Genomic DNA, 5,407 nt, shown 5'->3' with positions numbered 1-5,407 from the left:
GATGGGATTAACTAACATAAATTACATTGGTTACAATCCAAAAAGATTAACCAGCTTTAAGGGTTTCATGGCTATGTGTTACACTTTTTAATTTTCCTACAATTAAGATAACAACAAATAATATTGACAAATAAACTGCCAGATCTGCTAGCTGAAGCCTTGCTGTGGGAAGGGAGGGTTGTTCTGTAGCTGAGTGATTGTCCAGCCATTGCCTGATCATTGTGGTCCAGCCTGTGAGTTCTAGCGCACTGGGGCATTGGCACCCAAGCTGCTTGGGTGGAGGGGCGATGAAGAATGGTTGCTGGCTTTGCTCTTAAAAAATTTAAAAGATAATAAAATAATCCTGACTCTTGCTCTCCTGCCACCACTGAGAAAATTTTCTGGTTTCCACTGATTTCTCAACCTCCTGCTAGAGAAAATCTAGGGTAAGGGGATCTATATCTCGTGAAGCACAACTATATCAACTCGTTAACTAATTTGGAGTCACAAATCCAGGGCCTAAAATAAATTAGACCTAGCATTAATAAAATTTGGGGGCAGGTAAGACCAAGCATCTCAGTGGAAAACCTCTCCCACACAGATGCCAATGGAGGTCTATGGAGGCCAGACTTCTCCTTGCCTGGCCGTCCTGGCACTGGGGACAACAGGAGGCTGGAAGATGTTTTGGACCCTATCTCCAAAGTAACTGAGCCTTAGCTTTGCAGATAGGGTCCAGTTACTTCTATTAGTGCTGGAGAAGAAGACAGCAGGAGGAAGGGCGAGAAGAGGACTACAAGGAGAAGAAGAATCATCATTATCATTAAATGAGAGTTGACTATGTTCCAGGCACCGTGGTAAGCATTTTCCCTCAGTAATTCATTTAATCTTCATACTAATCCTATGAAGTAGACCTTATTATCTAACCCCACTTTACAAGTGAAGAAATCGAGGCTTAGAGAAGTTAAAAAGGGGTCCAGGAATTGAATCCAGGTTTTGATTCCAGAGTCTTTGCTCTTAACTACAAAATCAATGAAAACTGCCAAATAATTCCAGGTACAAAAGGTGTTTTTTCTATAGCAAGATCTAAATTCTGATCTAAGCTAGAAACAAGAAATCTAGCCTCAGAGTCATGCTCACTTTAATACTATGTTTGATCTTTATCAGAATTAACAAATATCTGACAAGAACCCAGGTTCCTGGGCCAAATGGAAGAGTGAGGGACTGTTTTGTGTTTTTCAAATTATGGCCAGTAGACAATCTTTTTAACTAAATCATTTGAGAAGCTTGTTAAATTGCAGGTTCTTGGGCCCACCCAATCTTCTTGATCAGAATCTCTGAAAATGGGTCTCATGAGTCTGCTGTTTAACAAGCTCTCCAGATGATTATTACACATGCAAAATTGGAAAACCATTGGGGTAAACTATGAACACTGCCCTCATATAGTTTCTAATCAAACCCAAACTCCCCACCATAGCATCTGACCCTAGGTGGCCCTCATCTCCACTCTCCTTGATCTCTTCAGTCTTTCATACATGCCATCTGCATATCTTCCTCCTGTCTTTATTCTAATTTACTCTGGCCCCTGCCCTCACCTACACTTTCCCCTCCACTCTTCATTTGTAGTTGTATTTTATACACCTGCGCCTATATGGCCTCTTTCTCTCTTTTTATTTTTTATTTATTTATTATCATTATTATTTATACCTACAGCACATGGTCTTCCTAGGTGGTCTCCCATCTAAGTACTAATCAGGCCCAAACCTGCTTAGCTTCCAAGATCAGACAGGATTGGGCTTGTTCAGGGTGGCATGGCCGTAGACCATGGACTGTGGCTCCACTGGGGTGTGAACCCAGGACCTTCTGCGTGTAAAGCAGACGTGCTAACTGCTACACTATGGAACCAGGTCCTCTCTCCTCTCTTTTTAAATGTAATTTTAATTAAAGTACAATATACATATAAAAAAATGCACAGAATAACAATTTCGTATATGCAGTTAGGAAATTCTCCTTCAGTATAACACTTGGAAATACCTTTTTCTTCTGCGAAACATAATGTGAACTCAGCATCGCTGATCTTGCCGAGTCCTTGGTAGGGAACTATAAACCTAACGAACAGGAGCATTGGCTAAACCTTGGTCAGAAACAGTTCGTCTAACAAGATGCTCAGAAGAGAATTTTGGCACCTTGAAATAAATAAATAATTAAAACGAACAGAAAGAATTTCAAATAAAAGGCGAACTGGGAGTCACGTGTGGAGGTCATGTGGGGTCATGTGGGAGTCACATTGCTGCCACATGGGTCACATGGGACTCACGTGGTGGTTACGTGTGGGTCATGTGGGAGCCTGCAGATCATTGAACTTTTTTCAAAGTCAATATGCTCATGTAGCTAGCATGAAGTCTTTTTTTTCTTTACACAAATTTTACTCTAAATAGCACTGAAGAATAATTTGTCTTTAGTCTCTTAAAGGGGCAGCAAAAAAGGGAAATTCCACTAAGGTCATCATTTGTTAAAGATTCTCCTTATAGAAACTTCTCCCCACCCAAGTCTCTCTCCTTTCATTCTTTTCACAAATATTTATTGAGCACCTACCACATTAGGTTCTGGGTGGATAATGATGAACAAATTATACTTGGGTACCGCTTTCATGGCACTTACGGTCTCATGAGGGAAACAAATGAAACACAAGTAAGTGAACAATGATTATATATTGTGATGGATTCTCTGAGAGGACTAACTGGGGGTTCTGATGAACCTGAAGGGGGAGGAGGACAGGCCAGGAAAGGAGAAAAAGCATCTTAGATAAGAGTATGAATAGCATGCGCAAAGACCCTCAGGTGGGACATACCTTGGATAATAGAAGGAATATTTTCTTTCTCCTCTGACTTTGGTGGCCTCCCTTCAGCCCCCTCCTCCCATCTTTAGAATTTCTTCTATTCCACCAGAAGCTTTCCATTCTGTCTGCCACTACTTATACAGAACAATCTACCACTTTCTCTCTTGCAGCATAAGAAAGGTTCATCAACACAAACCCCAACTGCTTAGTGAGGTTGAGAAGAAGGAAAGAATGTAAAAGAATGTGAACTTTTTTTTTGTCCTAGAAATGTTTAAATAGGATTTATCCACCTTCTCTTTGAAATCAACCCTCAGTTCGTCCTCAATGGGGGTAGGTGTCCTTGAACTAGGTCTGCAGGAAGCCTCTGAGTTGTCTCCTTTCTCTGGTTTCTCACAGTTATCTCTGGGAGAATCACAGAGGAGCTCTGTTCAGGAGCTCAGAGATTTAAAATTAAGAAGTCTCACCAGTGGTTTCAGCAGCTGCACTGCTTTGTTTCTGAGGTAACACTGTCACTGATACCCCTGGTATTGAAAGGAGCGGGCAGCACAGTCTGTGCCCCAAAGGGTTTGGCTATGAGCCATTCAAATTCTCACTTAGTACTGATGACTCGAATAAAAGTGTTAACAACTACACAGAGACCAGAGAGTTTAAGAGTGGTTGTTGGCTCTGTATTTTGATTTTCTTCCGGCCCATGTCAGTGTGGGTCCCTTGTGCCCTCTGACCTTAGAGGGAGGCCGAGCAAGTCCTTCCACTTGCCTCTTTTCTCCCTTTTCCACCTTCACCCACCAGCCCACGCTCAGATCCTCTTTCACTCCTGTCTCCCATGGTCTGGCCTCCTCTCTGAAGGACTCCTTCAGTCAGATTCCCTGACAGGTGACGGAACTGAGGAGAATGTTGGGAGGTGAGCCATCATAATGAAATAATTACATCTTTCAAAAGCCCAGATTTACAACCCTTTGCACATCTCCAGTGTTATGTGATAGAGTGTCTCATTCCATTAAATTCCCCATGTTCTGGAGAAAAATTAATTAAAATAAATAAACAAAAAACTATGCTGCCATACTTAGATTCAAGTTAAGTCCTGAAAGTCAAATTTTGGTAAATGAACCTTTTTTATGTCCTTCTGGGCCCCAGGCTTTGACAGGATTCTGTCAAGTCCTTGTCAGTATCATCATTGTCACCATCATCTAACATTTACTGAGTCTCTGCCGTGAGCTGGGGCCTGGGCAAAGTGCTTCACATGTATCTTTTCCTCCTGATCCTGCTAAACCTAGACTCTTAGCCTGAACCAGGACAGTGGTTCTGAGGGTCAGTTTCCAGGGCTCTGCTGTAAATGAGGCAGACTCTCAGGCCAGCACTGGAGCCAGCAGGGAGAACCCAGCGACTGGGGACGAAATTTAGATAGGTTGCTCTCTGACAGGACATGGTTGGGACACTTCTCTGAGAGACTAGAGAGCAGCATTTGGTCATGTGTCCATTTACTGACAATGTAGGAAGATACTAGGTTAAGATAAAGGAATTCTGTGCTCAGGAAAGCTTTGAGATCAGAAGTGAGTAGAGAGCTTTATGACCTTATATATTGTGAGCTACTGACACATTCATGGCTGAAATGATATATCTGAGATTTGCATCAATATAATGCAGAGGGTGAGGGAAAGAAATGGGTAGGTGTACACATGAAACAAAAGTGGCCGTAAGTCAATATTTTCAAAGCTGAGGAAAGGGTAAAAGAAGGTTTATTATATTCTTCTCTTTTTCTATATGTTTGAAAGTTTACATAATTGAAAATTAAACACACACACTATAGTTTTTTCTTTTTTTTTTCTTTGCGCGTGTATTTACTTTTGGGTGTTTTTTTTTTTTCTTGGTTGTTTTGTTATTGTTTCTAAAGTAAGGTGCCTTTATTTATTTATTTTGTAAATGCCAGCCTATTTTAGCTGTGGTAAGGACAAACCAAATCAAACGAGTTTCATTTATAATCGGGCCAGTGAGAAAAGAGCTCTCAGGATCCAGAGACAGTAGTAGTAAGAGACAATTGTGAGAGCACCCCAAGAAAGCAAATATTCTGGGATAGGGAATCCAGACATCATTGTCTAGCTGTCCTGGCTCCCCCTTCTACACTGCTGCCCCTCCTCAGAGTTGTTCCCCTCAAAAATTGTCTCTTGATATGTGGAGGAGAGTGTGTTTGATTTAAAGGGTAATTCTCTGACATTAAAGTCCTGCCTTTCCCCTATCTCCTGCCCAAATCTGCTCCCAGACCCGTCTGAGGCTGACAGCCTGGCTGTCTGGATTCCCACTGTTCTCCTACTGACTACTGTGCTCCCACGTGGAAGCTCCTTCCAGCCAAAAGTCCCACTGGATTTTTCCCTGGAGCCTCCCTGAATGACCTGCCCTGCCCTGCCCTCCCCTGACCTTCAGGGCTGTCCAGATTCAAGATCTAATCCAACCCTAAGCTGGTCCCATGCTGAAATCTTCCATTTGTCCTCACAGAGACACTATCCTTTCCACCCTATCTGAACTTGGGAAACAACCCATATGGACTGCATCCTGCTCTTTGGCTTCTGTTTGGCCAACGGGAGATAAGGTTAGCAG

General features: G+C 42.3%; 1 pseudogene; it reads right to left on the bottom strand.

Moving 5' to 3' along the window:
- Nucleotides 1–1,680: 1,680 nt before the first annotated feature.
- On the bottom strand, nucleotides 1,681–1,799 carry LOC112474129 (annotated as a pseudogene).
- Between the last annotated feature and the right edge of the window lie 3,608 nt (nucleotides 1,800–5,407).

Source organism: Pteropus alecto, unplaced genomic scaffold (genome assembly GCF_000325575.1).
Source record: "Pteropus alecto unplaced genomic scaffold, ASM32557v1 scaffold88, whole genome shotgun sequence".
NCBI lineage: Eukaryota > Metazoa > Chordata > Mammalia > Chiroptera > Pteropodidae > Pteropus > Pteropus alecto.
Note: the sequence above shows the minus strand (reverse complement) of the source record. Positions and strands in the feature narration are given on the sequence as shown.